The 20,609-nt window shown below is 47.9% G+C and overlaps 1 protein-coding gene and 1 long non-coding RNA gene across 2 annotated transcripts in view; both read left to right on the top strand.

The window, feature by feature from the left end:
- SND1 (staphylococcal nuclease and tudor domain containing 1) overlaps positions 1–20,609 on the top strand; it is a 413,215-nt gene that overhangs the window by 321,232 nt on the left and 71,374 nt on the right. The gene's annotated exons all lie outside the window — the stretch shown is intronic.
- LOC115279368 lies at positions 1,237–5,667 on the top strand. The gene is made up of 2 exons (XR_003903393.1): positions 1,237–1,689; positions 5,354–5,667. It is a non-coding gene; the product is annotated as an uncharacterized LOC115279368 (long non-coding RNA).

The raw sequence follows: 20,609 nt of genomic DNA, 5'->3' as shown, positions 1-20,609 counted from the left end.
GAAAACCCAGGTAGCTCAACAGTCCTTCCTCAGCCTGGCTCAGTTAGTATATAGCAGGGCTGGGCAAAATCGGCCCACTGCCAGTCTTCGTGAATAAAGTTTTATTGAAACATTGCCGCACTAACTGTTTTATGTACTACGGTCTATGGCTACTCTCATACTCAAACAGCAGAGTTTAATAGTTATGACAGAGGCCATATGGGTCACAAAACCTTAAATATTTACTTATCTGTCTTTTTATTACAAGAAGTGTGCTGACCCTTGCTGTACGCAGTATGCTGAGTTGGTTGATTTTTTAGCTCCTTGTAGCCCTTAAAATGATAGTTTACTCTCACGTCTCCTGCCTGTGAGGCTGGACTAGTAGGCCACACAACGTGAGGTCATTGTGTCCCTTGTTGTAGCTGTGGCTGTGATCTGTATGAGTGCTGTGTCCACTGGATGGCATGAGCTGGTGACAGTCTTTGCATGCCCCCTGCCCCCAGCTCCCACCCATATAGCTGCCTCTTTCAGACAGTTCCCCGCCACCCTGCCAAGGACAGGAACATCTGGTGTATCATCCCAGATGGGGAATTGTGGCCGTTGCTAGCATCTTCCTGGAAGTAGTGGTGAGAGAGAGCATTAGGGAGTGGCTTGAGTCGCATGTTTCCTCACTCCAGTTATCATGTGGTTCTGGATAAGTGATTCTTTGCTGTCTGGGTATTTCTGTCTAAAACCCAGATCTAGCAGTCCAAAGCCTTCGTCTTCCCTTTGAGACCCTTCCTGGGAATACAATAGTCCTCTGGGATCTCTTCACACCTTGCCAGAAGGCCAGCTAGCCAGCATCCACTCACTGACCTGCTGCTGCCTGTACAGCCACGTGGTCCCTGTCAGCAAAACCCGCACTTGTAGAGAAGGGGCTCTGAGGTATTGAAAGAGATCAATGCCACAGTTTAACCCTCTTCACAGTTCCGGGCTGTAAGAGGTACATTTCCCTGGGGCACGATATGGGCTGTATAGAGGTTTGGTGATCATTCCCAAGACCTCTCACAGTGACCCTTTTGTCCTCTTGAGATCTCAGAAATTACCCTTTGCTGCTGCCTGGAAAATGTCCTCATGCTGGACAGCCTGAGCCGAAAACTCTGGCTGCTTCCCTGACCTACTTCCCTTCTTCCTGTGGGCATCAGAAGGGAGGGCGCCCCCCTGGGGAGCTCCTGCTGCAGGCTGCAGTGGCCTGGGTCCCCGCTCTCCCACTACTCTCTTCTTTTTAAAAAACAAAGATGCACGGAAGCATCACAAGCAACTGGTGCTGTCCAAAAAACGTGTATTTACGTTTCAGAGGAATATGGACTTGGCAGTGAATATTGGTGTGTATTTATGGAGAGATGTGTGTCTGGGAGAGAAAACTTAAAATAAAAGGAAAATGGTTTCTTGTTTTTTTGTTTTCAGTAGCAAGTGTGCTGCATCTTGTCTGAGAAAGATAATAACTGGCGTAAGCAGTTTCCCGTTGATTGAAACGGTTTCCGCACATTTCCCCCACAGTGCTGTGGTATATGCTCTCACCCTTCTTGTTCCCGTCTGTCAGTGTGGGTCCCTTCCTGTCCAGGAGACACAGGCGAGGGGGCACCGTAGCAAAGTTAGGTCTCGGGATCCAAGCACTGAGGATAGTTCGAGCCACGGGAATCCCAGAAGGGTGAAGCACATCTGGTGCAGGTAAGGCCAGTGAAACGCTGCTCGCCGACTGGGTCCCATCACTCTCACTGAGACGAAGAATAGCCTGCTGGGAAGGCGAGCCGGCTGTCTACCAATGTTACATTGATGTGCAAAGGACACCCTATTCTAGAGGATCTCTGCCACTGCCCAGGGAAGAAGGAATGCGATCAGGTCACCTTTCTAAACTGCTCTCTTCCCTGTGAGGTGCTAAAGACTGTTGGAAGCTAGGGCTTTACTTCTACCTCCCCACGCACTCTTGATGGCTCATCACCCACCAGTGTTCTTTTGGTTTGTTTTCCATTTCAGGCTGTTTTCTCTGAAGAGGGCTCAGGTAAAGACCTCCTGTCTTAGTAATGATCAAACTTTTCTTTTATAGTATTTTCTAGTGTAAAAGTGCTTAATTACATAGATAATATTTCATTTTAATCCCAAAGCACCTGCCTGAGAGAGATCGTCTGAGTTGCACAGGTCAGGAAGCTGACACCGCAGTGACCTGCCTCTATGCACCGAGCCTGTTGTAGAGCAAATACCAACACCCAAATGTCCGCATTCCAAATCAGGTGCTTTTTCTTCCCCAGATTTTGTCGATTTTTCTATTAGAAGGTGGTCATTCTTTTAGCAGTATCGTATCATTTCTCAACCTTCAGATATCTGGAACTAATTAACTTGTAAAGGACTTCCCTAAAGGTCCAGCAGTTAAACTAAGAGTTCATCTCCAGTAAGGAACCACTGTATCTGATTCTGGATGCTCACAAGACTCCAGAGGAATCTGACCGATTTGCTATGGCCACAGGTTCTCAAGTTATGCTCTTCTTGTCACAGTTCTTAAAGCTTTTGATTGCCTGATTCCTGCTTCATCTGTTGTTTGACTTTTGTGGGCCTTCCTTTTTTTTTTAATTTTTAATGTTTTTATTTATTTTTGAGAGAGAGAGAGACAGTGTGAGCAGGGAAGAGTCAGAGAGAGAGGGAGACACAGAATCCGAAGCAGGCTCCAGGCTCTGAGCTAGCTGTCAGCACAGAGCCCGATGCAGGACTTGAAACCCTGAACCGTGAGATCATGACCTGAGCAGAAGCCGGACGCTTAACCGACTGAGCCACCCAGGTGCTCCCCCCCCCCCCACTTTTTTTTATAATGATTCCTCTCTGACCTATCTTGCTCCATTGCTGCTGGATCATATATCACCATATTCTTACTTCTAATCTCTCTTAAAACACAAATCTAAATAAGTATCATTTACAAATATAATTCCCCACTGCCTCTGGGATAAAGTCTAATTTCATTTCCTTAGTTGCCATATATCCTTGATTACCTCCCCAGCTCCATGTCTCACCACTACTCATTTCACTGACAGCCCCGTATACACCTTCCCATTTCATCTCTCCCATTCTTTAGATAGACCCAAGCTCTGCACCCTGTAGATCAACATCCTCCTTCTTTGCTTTCTTATTCGTGCCTGTCCTTCAAGATACACCTTCTCTGGGAAGCTTTCCCTTCACCTCCCAGACGGGCTGAGATGCCCTTCCTTCGGTCCCGGTAGCCTCCTGTGCACACATCTGTCCCGCACTGACTGATGTTGTTGAAGGGATCTGCCTGTGTGTTAAGTCTCCCCACTAGATTCTAAGCTTCTCGAGGAAGGACAAGATCCATCCTTTAGTCTTTGTGTTCTTTGTACTTTGCCTAGCGGACAAGAGATACTTAATAGATTCATAAAATCAACTACTATATATGTTGTCCTTTATAGTTCTCTGGGAAAGCTCTTTAAGGTCACTGTTTGTGGGTCAGGGAGGAAGATTGGAGTATTGAGGCTGGACACAACAGCTGCCAGTTCAGGAGCTTCTCCTTGAAAAAGTGCACTGCCAAGCCTGACTGTTTTTTAGGGGACCCTGACATCCGGTTGTCCTACCAGGATACTTAAAGGTACTGAGATAATGATGTGTGAGTGTTGTGAAAAACGTCCAGTATTCAAATAGTAGTCATTAGTGCCCCTGTGTCATTCTCCCGGGAGGCTACTCGTCTCTTTCCCTCCCTGGTATACTTCCCATCCTTTGCTTTTGTGGATCAAACTGTAAGTGAGATGAAGGGTTTATTTTGAAGTTCCAATCAACAAATTCCTGTTCCGTGATAGGCTGTAAGCACCATGTGACTAACAGGCTGTTACCTGCTTAGTTACAGCCTCTTTATTTCTGGGCTCTTGGCCCTTGCCAGGTATTTCTGAAAGCCCTAGAAGGACAGCCCTCAATTCCCATTCCAGCCCCTAAATAAAAATGGCATCACAATGAGAAAATAAAGAATGGGAGATAGTGTCACATCGCCCTGTTTTTCCCTTCCCCAGCTGCCAGGTCTCCCCTATCAACTTTTCTCCTTGTTGGGTAGCCGGTCACCAGTGGCCTTCCCCAGGCTAGCTCAGCAGCCTGTGCTGATAGGAGCCAGCAGAGTGCTGGCTCCAGTGGGATTCCTCTCTGCAGAGCTGCTGGCTCAGCGGGGCTGTTGTCTGTTTCCCTATTCTTCTGCTTAGAACTTTCATAGCCAGTCAAGCATAGAATTGCATCCATTCTTCTGAAATAGCTGCTGGGCTTAATTTTTCATTGGCTTGGCCAAGATCCTAATACCTGTAATTATGTCATACAGGCTGACTGGCAAAGTTTGCTAGGCCTCATTGCCCTCCCGAGACCAGTGTTCACATCCCAGCCTGGCTGTTGGGATTGGGGAGAGAAAAAGGTGGAGTAAGATTTAGGGCCACAAGAGATTTGGCCTCCTTGGGACATGTAGGTAGGTCTCAAAGATATAATTCCATCTCAGGGAAGAAAATACTTTTCAGTGGAGGGATTCTTCCTTCCCCTGGAGAACTGGTCCTACTAACTAACTATAAACTCTGCCTTAAGAGACTTTGATGTTTCCTCTGCCAATTCAATTTGTTCTTACCAGTAGAAGAAACAGGAAGTATAGCCCTTAGACCTGACAGACCCCGTTTCCTCCATAAGCAAGCGCCTTGGCATGGCCACAGTACCTTTACTTCTAACCCACATCATTCTCAGAGTAAAGATATAAAAGGCTCAACCATAACTTCCTCTTGCATCTTTCCACTAGAATGGCCCCAAGTACTTACTTTGAACTTCATCTAAATTGAACCTGGAAATGAGTCTAGTGGGCACTGATGGCCATTGGAGAGTGTATATATTGGTTCACTACAAGATTATCATTACAAACACAAGGTCATGAAAATCCTTCAAACTGAGCTTTGCTAAGCTCCTGCCATGTGTGGTATTCAATACTATCTGCCTATCTGACATAAAATTCTTTATGAGCCATCCCTGTGGACGACACCTATTGCCAGGCACGTCCTGGTCTACCTTCTGTATAGCTATGTATATAGCCTGCGACCCAGAACAAATGGAAAAATTCTATCAGGACGTAAGAGATTTCTGGACTCCTCATAGGTAAGGATTGTGCTAGGAGAGCTGGGTGCCATTTATTTTAATTGAGATGTATCATATGCCCCTAGTAATAACTCCTGGTTTGTCTTACCTCTTCAATCATCCTGAATTTTCACTGCTTCTTGAGCTTTGGTAAGGGTTCTCTTTAAAAAAGAAAAAAAAGGAAGCTAATATTCTTAGTATAATAACAAAGGCTGAAGAAAAACAGCTCCAAATTTTTGTTTTTCAGATGAAATCCCTTATTTATGAAGTCTGTCCGTTTCCTTCTGGGAGCTAATTTGGAAAATAATTCTGTCCTCTGACTAGCAGATCATATTTACTTTCCACACTAAAGATGACCTCACGCAGACCTACCCACTCTGTTTCCAGAAGAACTTCACATGGGACCCCAACGCATTGACCTGTACCCACGTGGACTTGAATGTGAGCTTTGCTGCTGGCATGTTTGGGGGTCTTCTTGCATCATGCCTCCCTTTTCCGTCTGTCCTAACCATTCCCACACATACCCACTGCCTGAATGGTAATATCTTCTCCTTGGAACTATACAGTCCAACTGACGATCTTTTTAGAACACAGCCCCTACGATGCCAGAGCCGCCGGCAAGGAGCGAGCAGATTGTACGTTTCATCTGCGCTCCAGGTAATGCTAACACTCTGGTGTTCCACATGTGACTCCTCCAAGGACACAGCAGTTATTCTTCTAGTGGATGAGCCAACCTTAACCCTGCCCTCTTCTTGTCTTTCGCATGGCCACTCCTTGTGTCTGTTGTCAAGGACTAGACAAGATCCTTTGTGTTCCAAATCTGGCTTTATTGACGGACTTCCCTCTTGCCACTCCACCTGTGACAATTTCTGGTCAGCTGAACTTAAATGGATTTTGAAAAGGAAAGTGACCAATGGTCTGTTATGAAATGCTGTGGTGCATGAAATAAGATTATGAGCAAGCTTGAGAATTAACAGCAGATACCCTGACCTGGTCTAAACAACATGTGTCGTGTATTCAGGAAGGATATGTTCACTCTTAGACCCATATGCAGAACATTTAAGGACATCTTTCCCTTCCTGGTCACTTAAAAACTCTGTCAGTAACATGTGCAGAGTCAGACCTGCATTCTTGTCCCAGCCTCACCATTTACTGAATGACCTTGGACATGATCCTTACCTGCTCTCAATTCAGGGCAATCTCAATGCATAATAGAATTCAAGAGAACAGTGCCCTAGGGTCATGCAACGGTCCTGCTAAACTGAACTGCCTCACCTACTACGAAGATACCTTCTCTGTAGGGTGATTGTAGAAATAATGTATATATGTGAAATTCCCCACACTGAGGCCCTGGTGAATAGTAAATACTCGGTGAACAACAGCTTGTCATCATTTTTATTATGAATGAAAATTCTTTTCTCAGAGTTTAGCTAAAATCTAGGAGTAGAACTTCAGTATGTGTTGATAAGCCAAGATCCGCAGAGTAGAGATGGAGGCTACTCACGGGCACGTGTGTTGGGAGCAGCATTCCTGTTAGAATCAGCACAGAACAATGGTTCCTCCTCTCCAGTGCTCTTCACACGCCAGGCCCGTGTATTTAAGCTAGTAGTGGCAAATAACCATGTTCCGCGCCCCCCCTCCATCTAGCACCCATGGCAGGCATTTCTGGTCACAGCACTGCTTTGGCTCAGGGCTCAGAATCTTCTCAAAACAGTGTTCCTAGGAGCTACTACTAGTTAAGTGGATTTGGCACTTGCACTGATATCTATTTGCCAGTCTTGTTCTAAGCTCTCAAAAATTGTCTAAATACCATGGGGGGTTGGGCTGGGGCTCAGTCAGTTCCGTGTCCATTCGTGAGATCCAGCCTGGCATCAGTCTCTGTACTGGCAGCACAGAGCCTGCTTGGGATTTTCTCTTTCTCCATCTCTCTCTCTCCCTCCTGCTCTCTCCCCCTTTCTCCCCCTCTCCCACTTGTTTGCTCTCTGAAATAAACATTTTTTTAAAAACGTTTTTAAAATAAATAAATAAATACCATCTGGGGTTAGCCAGTCATTTTTCTATGAAGATTGAGGAAACAGGGTCCTTCTGCCTCTGCTCCTGCATGGTCCTACACATTAGAACCTCTTCTTTCTACGCAGTGTCACATTCAGTGGAAAAGTAAAGGTCTGGAGGTAAAGCTGACAGAGTCCTAACCTGTGCACAGAGCCTCTTCTAGACTTGAGTAAGTCATGGATAGATACGGCCAACCGTCACCAAGAGCCAGGAAGCCAGGATTCCACACATACCTCATAGATGTCTAAGAAATAATGGCTTCAGTATCTTTGCCATGCAGTCGAACTGCCATACGGGCATTTAGATGTTCTCCCAGTACTCACGGCTCTCCATGCTTTTCTTTATACTTACACAGGACTTCTGACCTTGCTCATTTCCTGATGTCACTGTGACTTGAAAATAAGGGATATAGGGATGACTTGTCTAGATCTCAGCTGGCCCAGGCTTCCCTGTCCTGTGATGGAATAGCATTTGCACGTTTCTGTCCCCATACCACCTTACCATGGCCACAGCAGTCTACAATTGCCATAGATTTATCTTTGATCTGTATTAAATTGGAGGGTTGGAGGATAGTGGAGTGCCAGGCAGGAGCTCTAAAGAAAGATCTAAGTGTTAACCAGGATTGAAAAGGACAAGAAAAGGACCCAAGACGAATCCTTTGGGACAGTCACCTGCAGCAAGAACAAAAGCTGTCTACGCTAGCCAGGAATGAAGAGTTGAAAGGAACCGGCTTCACTGTGCCATTTTGCTTTCCAGGTTAGCATAATGCCCCCCTCTCCTCCCTTTGCCTTCTCTCGATGCAGTGGGATCCTAGCTAGTGGTACCAGAAGAGGGTCTTGGCGTTGAATACACAGCTAGAAGTGGAGATTTTGCAGGTAAAACCCAACAGGTCCCTCCACCACTACCAGCGGCCTGTGTAAGCCACTTCACGTCACAGGTTTCTACAGTGCTGGTGGTGCTGGGATGCTATTACCTCTCTGGTTAAATAAATCTAAAACTACTGACCCAGGATTTTTATAGCAATGCTGCAACCCTATATGAGGAAATGCAAAAAATAGTCCATTACCGCTGATTGGATATGGATTTTTGGCCTGGCCACTCACCACTTGGTAATTTTAGAATAGGGTCACTTTTGGAATTGGAAGATACCTTGTAGGAGGGTACTGGTGTTTGCTAAATAGTGTTTCTTATCTCCGTGCCTTCTCACAGCCATGCTCCCACGTCCTGAGTGTAGGGCCAATCTCTCTGTCTGCCTGGCAGAGACAGCCAGAGCTCATCCTTCATCACTTTACAGGGCTGCAGACGTGGCCATTTCCAAACACCAAGGGTGCACTTAGCCACTTCCTCCTTCTAATATCAGCACTTCCACTCTAAACACATCAGCAGCTTTGTAACTTGCATTTTATTTTGCTCTACGTTTTGGCCCTTCAGGTTATTTGTGGGAGGAAGGTGAGGGGACTGGCGAAATGTGTTGTCGCTGATTTCAGAATTACACAATTACACCCTGAGTCATTGTCTCTGGAGAATCATTTAAGCAAGAATGCCAAGAGCATCCTGAAGGGCTCTCACTCTTGTCACACGTGGGTTATAAAGGTTGGGTTCTCTTTCATATTTGCTATGTGACTCCCTGCTTGATTTCACTGTCTGCAAAATGGGAGCACTCGCCCTCTTCTGCCTGGAGAGAGCCAAAAGGTGATTACTAAGGCATGGTGCAGAGGATCCAAGGAGCCCCTAGTGCTCCCATTCACACAGGTGAATGAGCATACACAGGTGAGGGCCCTGGGTCACCTGGAGAGGGGCCCGTGGTCGCTTTGTTTTTTTCTTCTCACCTGCATCTGAACAGGAAACCTGTGGTCCTCGACCCTGAGATCTGACCACTGTTTACCACATGGGCTTAGCTCTCATCGGTTTTCCCTTTCTCTCTGCCATAAAATCTGTCTGTTAACACTGCCCTTTTCTTGACATGACTTTGATTCTGCTAAGCAGTATGTCCTCAACAGAAGCTGTCCCAAAGCACTGAGGGGTTCTCAGTCTTCCTTGTAGCCAGCTGGTTGGACTAAGCCCTGAAAATCAGACACAAAATGCATACCTTCCTGCTATGAGTTCTTAGACCTATCTACTGTAACAGTGTGTACTGTTTTCTGGTTCTCTGGGTGAGACTGATTTCCAGAGTTTGTCGTCTTGCCTGTCTGTGTGTGGTAACTGTCCCAGCATTCAGGTCAGGCCTCTCACGTTTTAGCCCGGACCGCTAATCTTTACAACACGTCTTTCAGCCCAGGGTGTTTCAGAGGATAGGTCTGAAACCCCAGAAGCCCTGATGTTTGTTACTGTCAAGTATTATGCAAGACAGTTCGACTTTATCAGCTTCCCGCCTAGCTTTTTTTGATAGTTGACCCAGGGCTGAGGGTCAGTATGGCAAAGTTGGAGTTTGCCCTCGAAGCTTTTGATTCTTGTTTTCCCATTCAGGATCAGTCAGTTGTTGAGCTAGCCCCGCTAGACACCACTCAAGTAGGACAACTTCAAAAATTCATGAGGCCTTGGGACCCATAGTACCTCTCAACATACAGACTTCTAGCCCTGCATCAAGGGAAGCCATACGGTTTCTCATGGCCTGTTGCCCTGGTGAGGCACAGCGCCACATGCAGTGCAGAAGGAAGGCCCGGGATTGCTGTCCGTGGCCAGCCCTTCAAGGTGTGAGGAAGGGCTCTTCGTGTCACATTCACACACGCAGCCAAGCATGCCTAACACCCAGTGACGGGGAGACCAGCTCTGGGAACATGCAGCATTCTCACCCTGCCCACACTTCTTTCATCTGTCCTTCCTCGCTGACGCTTTCACCCTCCCCGTCGTGTTTCTGTAATTTGTACAGTATCGTTGAGAGGTGTTGAAGAGATCAATAGCAATTCACCTTTTCCCTTATTGATTAAAGTGATGGCAAGTAAAAATGGCAGGCAGTGCCAATTCATTCATCATGAGCTGGCCGTTTCCTACCAGGCCACCAGTGACCTCTCTCTGCCTGCTAGTTGCTGAGCCGCCGCTGAGATGACGCTGGTTTCTAGGCTGCTTTGACAGGAAGGAGGGACCACTGTTTGGCTCCTACAAGCAGAGTGAGTGAGGAAGGAGACTGCACATAATGAGCAAGAAAATGACTGTTGTGGAACCTCTTTTTCAACTCCGTGGGTTCATTTGAGGGGTTCACCACACCTGCAGTACTCTCGGGAGGAGGCAGCAGGACATCAGCTGATGGACATCACTGCCTCACCTGCCTCTCCCCTGTTCTTCCCAAGGGCGCAGCCTTCCTTTATTATCCTACACTGTGGTGAGTGAGAAGTCCCGGGACGCCTGTGAACTAGCTCCGTTTTTGCTGAACATACGGAGGTTTGTAATTCCCTCTGAGACTTCAGGCAGTAACTGTGGCTCACCCTGGGGAAATTTGGGGTCCTTAGGGTCAAGCGTAAGTCAGGGGTGAAGGAAGGGTTCTTGCACTTAGGAAGGGTCTGCGTCTCCCAGGGGCTGGAGAATGGAGACAGTTTTTAATTGCTTCTCAACTCTAGAAACGTGTGTGTGTGTGTGTGTGTGTGTGTGTGTCTCTCTCTCTCTCTCTCTCTCTCTCTCTCTCTCTGACTCTGTTGAGAAAGGTGATGGAGACATAGCCCAGGACATTTCAGGTACGATGCACTGAAGAGCTCATCTTTAAACCTGTGTCTCAAATGCCATACTTACTGCTTCACTCACCTGGCGGGATGACCAAGGGTCTTTGAATCCCAGGCTCTTAAAGGGGAAGCTAGCACTGACTACAAAGGCCAAACTTGAACTTAGCTACTTTTCTCTTTATGTACTGTAGTTTGAATGCTGTTTGCTGTCTAACGCATACACACACAGAAGCAGCTCTCGCCTACCACACTCAGCAAGGTGGCTCCGCACTGTGGAGGGGCTGGGAGAGCTGGGCAGGGCACGGCACGAACCAGTTCCCAGAAACTGCTGTCTGCAGCACTTCGGCGGGGTGGGGGGAGTGTACTGGGGACACCTGGAAGCTTGCCCTGTTCATGACCTCTACCCTCCAAAGGGAGAGACTTACCTGAGTGGGCAGTTAGTGGTGACAAGTGGGACTTGCACTTCCCCAGAGCTGTGTGTTGCCATCAGGGAGCTTGCAGTCTTTTGTGTCAACCCAAGCACATGGCCAGGCTTCCAGCAGAGCACTGCCTTCGCAGTCCTGTCTCCTGCGTGCCCAGTGGGTGTAGGCCACTGTTTTGGACGCCCCTCTCCCAGTAGGGAGGTTGCACTAGAAACCCAGTGTCACTATGTCAGGTAGCTGTGCCGTCTGCACATGCCAGGCCTGGAGAAGGCCGCCAGCTCTCTGTGAAGCTGCCAGCAGGACAATTGTTCCTTTCCCATGGATCATTAATAAACCATTCTGACCTGTGTAGATGGGGCAGGGGAAGTCTGACAATTCTGTCACCTTCGGCTTTGTTGGACAGGTCTTCCTCCCTTTCAGTCTAAAGCATTCAAAATGGCTGGGAATGTGGAGAGGCAGAGGAAAGAAAAACCTATTTCCATATAATGCACATGTTTTTCTCCTAAGATGGAAAGTGGCCCCCCTGCTTTCAGATTGTCTTGGCAGCCAGAGGACAAAGGGTTCAAGGCTTGCCATGGGTGGGAAGTGCTAGTGGCTCAGCTCCTAATATTTGCAGCAAACTACAGACCGGGCCTGATTTGGAGACCAGGCAGCTAGCGTGGCGGGTGGCCAACAGCCCTGCCCCACTGGGGCCCGAGATCGGCGCCGTCTTCTTCTGCCAGCCAAGGTGGCCTCGTTCCTGCTGTGCCTGAGCACAGAGAGCATTCGTGGTGTTTTAGAAATTTCTTCTTTAGGCAAAGATGGAAGAAGGCAAAGCAAATATAATATGGGAAACCCAATGTAGTTAGAAATATTTCCCTGTCAAACAACATAAAGTAGAGCTTTTCCTTTGTTGATTAGAAGAATTCAGAATCTACTTTTCTCCATAGAGCATTGAGTAAAAAAATTAAAAGTGGATTATAAGTGGAAATAAACATGACCCACGCAGTTCCCAAGGACTTGAAACTTCAGAATACTGAACTATACAGCCTTCAGAATACTGGATTCCAGCCTTTGGTAGCTGTCAGGGCTCTACAAGCTACACAGTCCAATCAAAACAGTGCCCAGTAGTTGAGAAAACTAAGGCATGAAGAAGGTAATTACTTGGACACGTTCACATAGTAAGTCATGGAAGTGGGTTAACATGCCCACATTCCCACTGGACTGATCTTCCCTGTACCCTCACCAGCCTCCCAGACAGCCACCTGTTCATCCGCTGGCAGTATAGGAAATGATGGAAGACTGTGACAGTGGCATATAAAAGGGAGTGGGGTGTATCTGACAGAGGCAGACAGGAGAGGTGAACACGTGCACTCTCTAAATTGTATTATTTCAGTGAGAAAAGGACGCAAAGGTAAGTCAGAAGAAGAAGTCACCCGGGGCCTCAGCATTCTGTAAAAAGGACTCTTACTAGACAGGGGTTCAGAGAGAACGCACACAGGATGAAAAGCCATGCCAGAGAGGGAGGAGTACAGGTGTCTGACAAGCCTGGAATTTTCCATTGCTTTTCCTGATTAGTGATCATAGAAAAGCTGTTATCTTTTCATGCCAAAACCTGAGCTTCAAAAAAGCCCCAAAGAAACAACCAGGGAGTACTAAGCTATCCCTCCCCCAAACTGAGAGAGATGCAGGTCAGGGATGACATTTATTGCCTACTAACTCCTTGGGCAGAACTCCAGCTCAGGCACTGTTTCCTGGTCACTTTCTGCCAGGACACAGGGTGGGCCCCTGAGCATCATCCCTTGTCCCCAGTGTCCTGTGCTCTAGGCCTGCTCCCTCATTCTCTCAGGAGCAGATCCGAAAGCCATGCCGAGTTATCGGGCTCCGGGCCTTGCCCCCGCCCTGTATTGAGGCTGCTTACTCGTCTCGTCAGCAGTGACGTCTGTATGTCTTTCAAGGCCTCGTCAAGTGGGGGAGGAACAATCACATTTTCCAGCGATTTAATTTTATTAACTCTGATTTTTTTCCCCCTTTTCCAAAGCACAGCTAAATGGAGCTAAACATATACACAGGGGCTATATTTAGTCCTGATGGTGTGGTAGAGTAGGGAAGGCACAAACAGAGGTTTATCTGCTACCTAGTAAACACAAGGAGGTGTCAGGGCTAGAGAATTCAATAGTAATAATAAGCATTTGTATGGTGCAATGACAACTTTGATACAGGGCATAATTTTCTGGGGATTGCTATTAATTGTGCTTCTGCCTGTGAGCGGCCCCCTAGTGAGGGGCTTGGAACACCACGCAGAGTTAAGCTATATTAAACATCAATTAAAACAGCGTAAAATAGGAACCAAATAAAATCTGCAAAGGTCAGAGCGCCTGTGAATGAGCAGGCAAGGCCTTGAGGGAGAGGGGTTCGGGCCTGCTGAGTCTAGTATACTGATGGGCGCTCACACTTCCAGTTGCTCAGAGCTGCTTTGAGTTCCCCCGTTTCATAGGTTTGCTGGAAAGTGAATGATGGTATCCTCCAGCTTCCCCCCCACTCAATTCTTCCCCAAAGGGATCTCAGAAACTACTCATTGTGGCCAGCAAAAGTGCGAGAAGACAACCAGAGTCTACCCACACTGTCCAATAGGACCTTCTGCAGTGATTAAAACATTCCTTACATGCGTTGTTCAGTAGAGCAACCACTAACCACCAGCCTACGGATATTGAGCACTTGAAATGTGGTTAGTGCAACTCAGGTACTGGATCTTTAATAGAATTTTAATTTAAACAGCCACGTGTAGCTAGTGGCGACCATACTGAACAACACAGGACTGTAGAAAGTCCTCTCCCACAGTAAATACTTAGGCAACGAGCCACGTGCACTGTATTCTTCTTCCTGAACCAATCTCCACCTTCCCCCATATTCCTGAATGTGTAATGCTTTTTTTTTTTTTTTAACCCAATCCTCCCATACCATTGACTTTAGCTTCCTGATTCTTTGATAAGGGCCATACACAGTGCCAAGAAATGAGAAAGGCCAATGCCGGCATCAGACCAGACAGCTGTGGCCTTATCCTTGCCCTCTTTTCTCCTGGTATCGCCCAGTCAAGCGAAGAGGAGGTGTCTCCCACTCCCCCAGACAGAAACTAAGGGCGTGGCTCTAGATCCCTGGCTAAATGACGATCACAGATCTGTGGTGCTATCACTGTTCCCCCTGAACATCTGATTCAGTTGCTGAGTCTAACCCTTGAATTCTCCGGAACCAGGGGACTGTAAAATTCCCAGGTCATCCAGGGAACTCACGCCTGACATTCTTTGGTCCTTTGGCACCTAAACTGAAAATACCTTTTCCAGAAGTTTTTTTAAACAGTTGTTGAATGCTTACAGTGGATCCATTCATTGGAATGACATAGGTAGTGTAGTCGAACAAAGCACTGTACTTGTAATAAAAAAAATCCATGTCTAAGTTCTGGCTCATCCATTTACTAAATCTGTGACCTTGACAAAAAATCATTTAACCTCCCTGAGGCTTCATTTTCCCACATAAAAATAAGTGTGCCAGATTAAATGACCTTTAGGACTGAGAGGACCCAGAAAAGAGATCCAGAGAAAGGCACCCTAATTGATGTGAAGTCCTATATCTCCGCTCAGTCTCCCCCCTCTGGTGTCAAGCTTGCATTTCAAGTACCCCTTTCCTCACCTGTGCCTCACCGGGACGCCTCACCTGTGTCTAGTTAGCGCTGACTCAGACTTGGAAGTTGTTAGTAGCACAGACACACCCTGAGCCAGCCATCACCTGCTGTGGTCATTGTCGCACTCACGTGAACCCCGAGGAGTCCCAAACGGTCCCCACATTACTTTGAGTCATCCTCAGAGTTGGCATTCTGGCTCTTTGGAGAAAGAAGGCAGGAGATTTCTTGGTTTGGCCAGTGGGTCCGTAAACAAAAGTTACCTATGTGTGCCAGTCATCCTGGCTGGCCAGTTGTTTGCCAGGCCCCTCCACCCAGCAGTCACTAGTTACTGCTCCAGGGACTGTCCCCAGCCACCCAGAACCCCTGTGGAGCTGCCTGCTCTGCACAGCTCACAGAGGGCCTGTAGCATCTCTAATTGAAGAGCTGGTGAGCGGACGCCCTCAGTGGAGGTATTTTTAGCTGCAGTGATACAGCCTCATCTTTTCTGCTGGATGTTTTGTTTAGTTATTTTTTTTTAATAAAATAAATAAGTACAATTGAAGGCTGTGGTCCGAAACCCTAGTGTCGATGCCCAAGAAGTTTTGGCACACCCCCTCACCACAGGCCTAATTAATCCTGTCTAAGACCAGGTGCCAAAGTTTTGCATTTGCCAGAATATTATGTACCATGTGATCAGGGGCTAAAGGACATTCAAGGAGCTTGCATCAGATGCCTTAGCAGGATCCTGGATTGATTGGAAAATGGTTCTCAACCCTGGCTGCTCACTGGAATCATGGAGTATGGGAGGTTTAGGAAGGATACTCCTACCTGAGCCTCCCTTCAAAGATTCCGGCTTCATTAAGCACCAGCTTTTTATTTTAAGATCCCCAGGTATATTAGGTGATACCAAGAAATCGTTTCTTGATGTTATTAAGTGTGATAATGGCATTGTGGTTATGTAAGAAAATGGCTGTGTTTTTAGAGATGCATACTAAAGTATAGAAAGGTGAAATGACATCATGTCTGCTTTAAAATACATCAGCAAAGAAAAAGGGGGATAGGTTAGGTAGATAGGATTGTTTTGATGATTGTTCAATCTGGATGTTGGTATATGGGAGTTCATTACTATTCTCTAGTTTCAAGTGTTTCAAACTTTTCACATCAAAGGTTTTTTTTCAGTAAAACATGTTTTTAAAAAAACTTAGACTCTCTCCAGGTGATTATAATGTTCAGCTAAGGTTGAGAACCTGTCACTTCAAAGATTAAATTTGGATCCCCACACCCCAGATCAGCTCTGATTTGGGGCTTTGGATAACCTTAAGGGTGACCTTTCAGGGTAAGTTCCCATAAGTAATCTGGACGCTCAATCCTTAAGTAGGTGAGAAACGGGAGGGGCACAAGGAACAAATTACACCCGTATCTAGAATCAGTCTTCAGAGTGGATGACTAGACAGCTTTGTCTGTTCTACTGAGGGACCTCAGTATCACCCAGCCCGGAAAGCTGTGGTGCTTTGTGGTTTCCCCGCCTTGCCCCTTGCCGGCGCCCCTGTGCACCACCCTGAAGACTTCTCTTCACACACCAGGGATATAAAAGGCGGCTACGCTGTAACACATGCACGGGAAGGAGGGCCCTGATTTCCACAGCGTTCAGCACTTTACCAAGGAGTTTGCTAAAGCAAAATCGGTAGGGTGGAAGGGGCCGAAATTGCACCTCCCTGCCCTTCTCGGGAGTGCCCTTCAGTTGTGTGTGCCAGTATGTGTCCTCGGGTGCCTCACCCAACTCCGGAACAGTATTTTACTCTGGCTGTTCAGCAGGTGGGGTAAATAGAAGCTTGCTGCAGCCAAACTAAATGGTGCTCTGGAGCTCAGACTGGAAGCTTCCATGCTATATTTAAATACCACAGCCTGGCTTAGGATCCTGACGTAGCACCTCTCCATCCATGAGCAAGTGCTGGCCCTTCTGTATTGAGGGGCTTTTGGAATTTATACCTATAAGCAAGTCTGTGTGTTGCTGTGGGAAGCTGAAGCCGAGGGAAAGCTACAGGCGCCCCATGGTCATTCAGCCACCCCAGAGCTTTGCTACCAGTAGTATTTACTGAGAGCTTGGGTGCCCTTCTTCCTCCTCCCTGGGGAAGACTTGGGACAGCCCTTTCAGTAACTGCCAGCTTGAGAGAGGTGCAGAAGTCACCCCTACACCTCTGTAGGAGGGCCCAGAGCATGCCTTTCCCCAGGGTCTCAGTCCCTTTTGGTCCTGCTACTTTCAAGTGCCTACAACCAGCATTCCAACAGGGAGTTTCTTCCTCTGCCCGCTCATAAGAACAAGGAGCCTCAGAGCCTCAGATTGCAAACTCCAAGCCATATGGCCTTCACCGGACTGGGTGGCCGGGAGGAGGCAGCAGCTCCCTGATGCTCTTACTGCCTCCTAGTACGCAGCTGCCCTGCTGCCGCCACCCTTGGGCTATCCATCATGGTGTTTGCCCCACCGCAGGGAACTCCTTAAGGGCAAGGACCAAGTCTCCCATCTCCATTGTTCCCCAGCACCTGGCACAGGGCCAGTCACCATTCTGGCTCTAAACATACAGATGAGTAAGTGAGCCAAAGAAGGGCTGTGGCAGGGAATGCCAGTAGGCCATGGGTCAGAAACCTAGCATTTTAAAAAGTAGTTTCTCATTCATTGAGTTTAGGAACCTGAACTGTGTGGCGATCTGAGCCCTGCCTGGGTCAGCTTGCAGAGCAGCCTGTATGACCAGGGAAGGTCTCTGGCCTGTAATGGCAGGAGAGAAACACACTCTTGGGTTTTTTCCACTTTCCTTTGAAAATAAATGATATCTACCCGTGCCTTGGTTTCTCCCATTTGATATTCACGGGCCTCTGAGCATCTGTCCCCTCACTCTCCCCACCTGCGGCTCCAAGGAGGGTGACACGTTTGTAGGAGGGTTTCCCTTTGTTTTTCCAGGGCGGTCAGTCAATTGATACTTGGCCAGCTCTCATGGAAGTTACTCCTTCTGAACCTTAATGAAACCTCAGGGGCTCTTGCTAAGCTAAAGCAAAACTATGTGTCAGGAGTGCTTCTGTGGTTAGTGACACGACTGTCCTGCCTGTCAGAAACCACTGTGACCACTGAGTCATCCCCGGCTCCCTCCGGATTCTAGAGCAGAGGCTCTAATTCTGGGCCTGCCCTTTAATCACCTGTATATTTTTAAATATCAAAATCCTGTCCCCACCTCTAGAGATGCTGCTGTATTTGCTCTAGAGTCAGAACGTTGGTATTTCCTAATGGCTCCTCAGTGCTGGCAGTGTGTACTTGGGACTGAGAACCACGGTCTCGGAGAGTCTTCACCAGAAGGGGCTGTCATAGCACTTGAACATCCGAGCCCCACCACCACCGAGGAGGGTGCAAGAGAAGAGCAGGTGTCTGCCTCTTCTACACGCCCCATGTCGCCTTCCTTAGCTAGTTCTGAGGCACCGTTCCCAGGCTGTACGATCGATGGTGCAGTGCCACCAGGTCCCCTGCCCTCACCGCTCACATACTCTCACACGGCCCGCTGCTCTTAACCTTGGGCAGGTGACTGGAGCAGAGATGGATATCCGGGGACAGTGACTGGCTTTTGTTTCAGAGGGCATTACTGAGGGAGAACAATCTAGAACTGTCTTTGCAATTTAAGATGAATATTTCTTTTAAGATTTTAGCTCAAAGAATGCTTGCCCACTGGCTCCCAGATATCACACCCCATCCTTCAGGAGCAGAAGAGTCTGCCTTAGCAGTGAGAAGCAAGGCCAGACACCAGTTGAAATCCCAGACAGCTTCCTAGCCTCCTTCCATATCTTGTCAGATATTTCAAGCTTTAAGTCCTTATTCGTGCTCTGCCTACTTGGCTGGCTGTTCTTGCACTTGAGCGGCTTGTTTGCCTGGACAGGTCCAAGCTGTCTGAGCCATCAGCAGCTGCACCTCCTCCCTCGCGCCTTCTGTCTGAGCCAACCTTGATTCACAGTAGTGCAGATGGCCCCAGCCTCATCCAGCAACGTCTGCCACTCCCATCCCTCCCTGCCCCGCTTTCCCCTAGATGAAGGGGCTGGGTCAGGCCTTGCCCGCAGGTCCACGTGGGGCTCAGATGAAGACCCCTCTTTGTCCATGCTCTGGCACATTAACCCAGGAAACGTGACATTAATTTTACCTGAGGCATATAGGATGAGTGTGCAGCAGCGTCTAAGTTCATGTTGTGTAGAAAATACTTTTCAGCCTGCCTCAGAACGAATCTGTTTTCACAAATATGCTTAGTTCCACCCACTCTGCTTCCTGAGTATTACTGGGAGCTGAGAGAGATTGAGGGAGAGATGGTGCCGGATGTCACCTTTCCTTCTTTTCCCTCCCTTTCCTCCCTTAAAGCAGACTTGACAACCTCTTGGTGCGCCACCTCTCAGCTCCTCAGTCCAGTTCAGGGTACTAAAAGGTGGTGCCCTGTGACCCACCACTGTTACCAATCCATTTCCCTTCTCCTTGCCCCTCTCCAAGACAAGTGAAGTGATGAGGAACAAATGTGAGAGGGGTTGTGGGTGACCTTGTACAGAAGAACGCTGTGCCGCAGTAGCCCTAGGGCCTCACTCTGCCTCTCCCCGTGGTAGCTCACTGCTGAGCCGTGGGCAAGGCACAGGGTGTCCCATCTAGTAGGGTCTCTGAGAGACCGACAGCCACACCCTCCAGCCACAGCCAGCAGCAGTGGGGAGGGAGCACTACTCCCCCTGTGTGGTTTGGGACAGGCTCATTTGCATCACCTGTTACCCTAAGGGATGCCAGCAGCTTTGGAATGCCATTGGCTCAGCAGTGCTGATGTTCACGTCCTTCATCCTGAGGCCAGCTTAGCTGTTACATTATTTCAGGGCTTTTTTTCCTATGGAGAAAACTATCCCAGTCCTCGGCTGCTTACACAGAAACATAGCCCCCAAAGCCAACCCTTTTATTATAGGGGAGTATCAGAACTGAGATATATTCCTCCCTGGGGTGTTTTCTTCAGGGTAAGGATATTTTTAATCCTTAATAATGATAAAACATCTGTGTTGGCACCAACAACCAATAACATACTGACTACCGAAAACAGAGGCTACCTGAGAGGTATCTGCTCTTAGCTCCACAGTTCGAGTCCAGGTATCTGGGAGTGCTCTCTGGTCTAACGAGCACTGGGAACGTGAGGGGGGAATGGGATCAAGGGGCCTTATTCCACTCCAGAGGTCATGGCTACTATAGCCTCTGGATGGGGTCTGCTGTCTTCTATCCCTCTTGTCAGGTAAGGAAGGAAAGATCCTTTGGTGTAGTCACCTACCCAGGAACCTTTTTGTTTCTCTGAAGCCACATGTCTCAGTGTGGGGCTGCCTCTCAGCCTCCATGTGTTGCATTCACGCAAGTTTTAGACCTGAGAGATGCCTCTGTTCTCCCAGGGGACAAGTGGGGAAAAAGATTGCCCAGCTGACATTTCCAGGATCTTAATTCCAAATGGAAAAACCCACCACCAGGCTCTTAGTGTCTCCTACTCTACACAGCACACTTGATTCCACCTGAGGCCATTTCACACCAGCAGAGGGAAGCCCTTGGGCCAGCAGCAGCACCACGCATGGGCAAAGTCTTCACTCTCGTAGGGTTCTGTAAACTGGAGCAGTAAGGCCTCAACTTCCAGAATGGAAATGAAGTGGAATGACCTTGTGGGGTTGACAGGTACGGCACAGCCAGCTTTTATTTGGGTTGTT

Source organism: Suricata suricatta, chromosome 2 (genome assembly GCF_006229205.1).
Source record: "Suricata suricatta isolate VVHF042 chromosome 2, meerkat_22Aug2017_6uvM2_HiC, whole genome shotgun sequence".
Taxonomy (NCBI): domain Eukaryota; kingdom Metazoa; phylum Chordata; class Mammalia; order Carnivora; family Herpestidae; genus Suricata; species Suricata suricatta.
The sequence above is the reverse complement of the archived record's forward strand: the minus strand, read 5'-3'. Positions and strand labels throughout refer to the sequence as shown.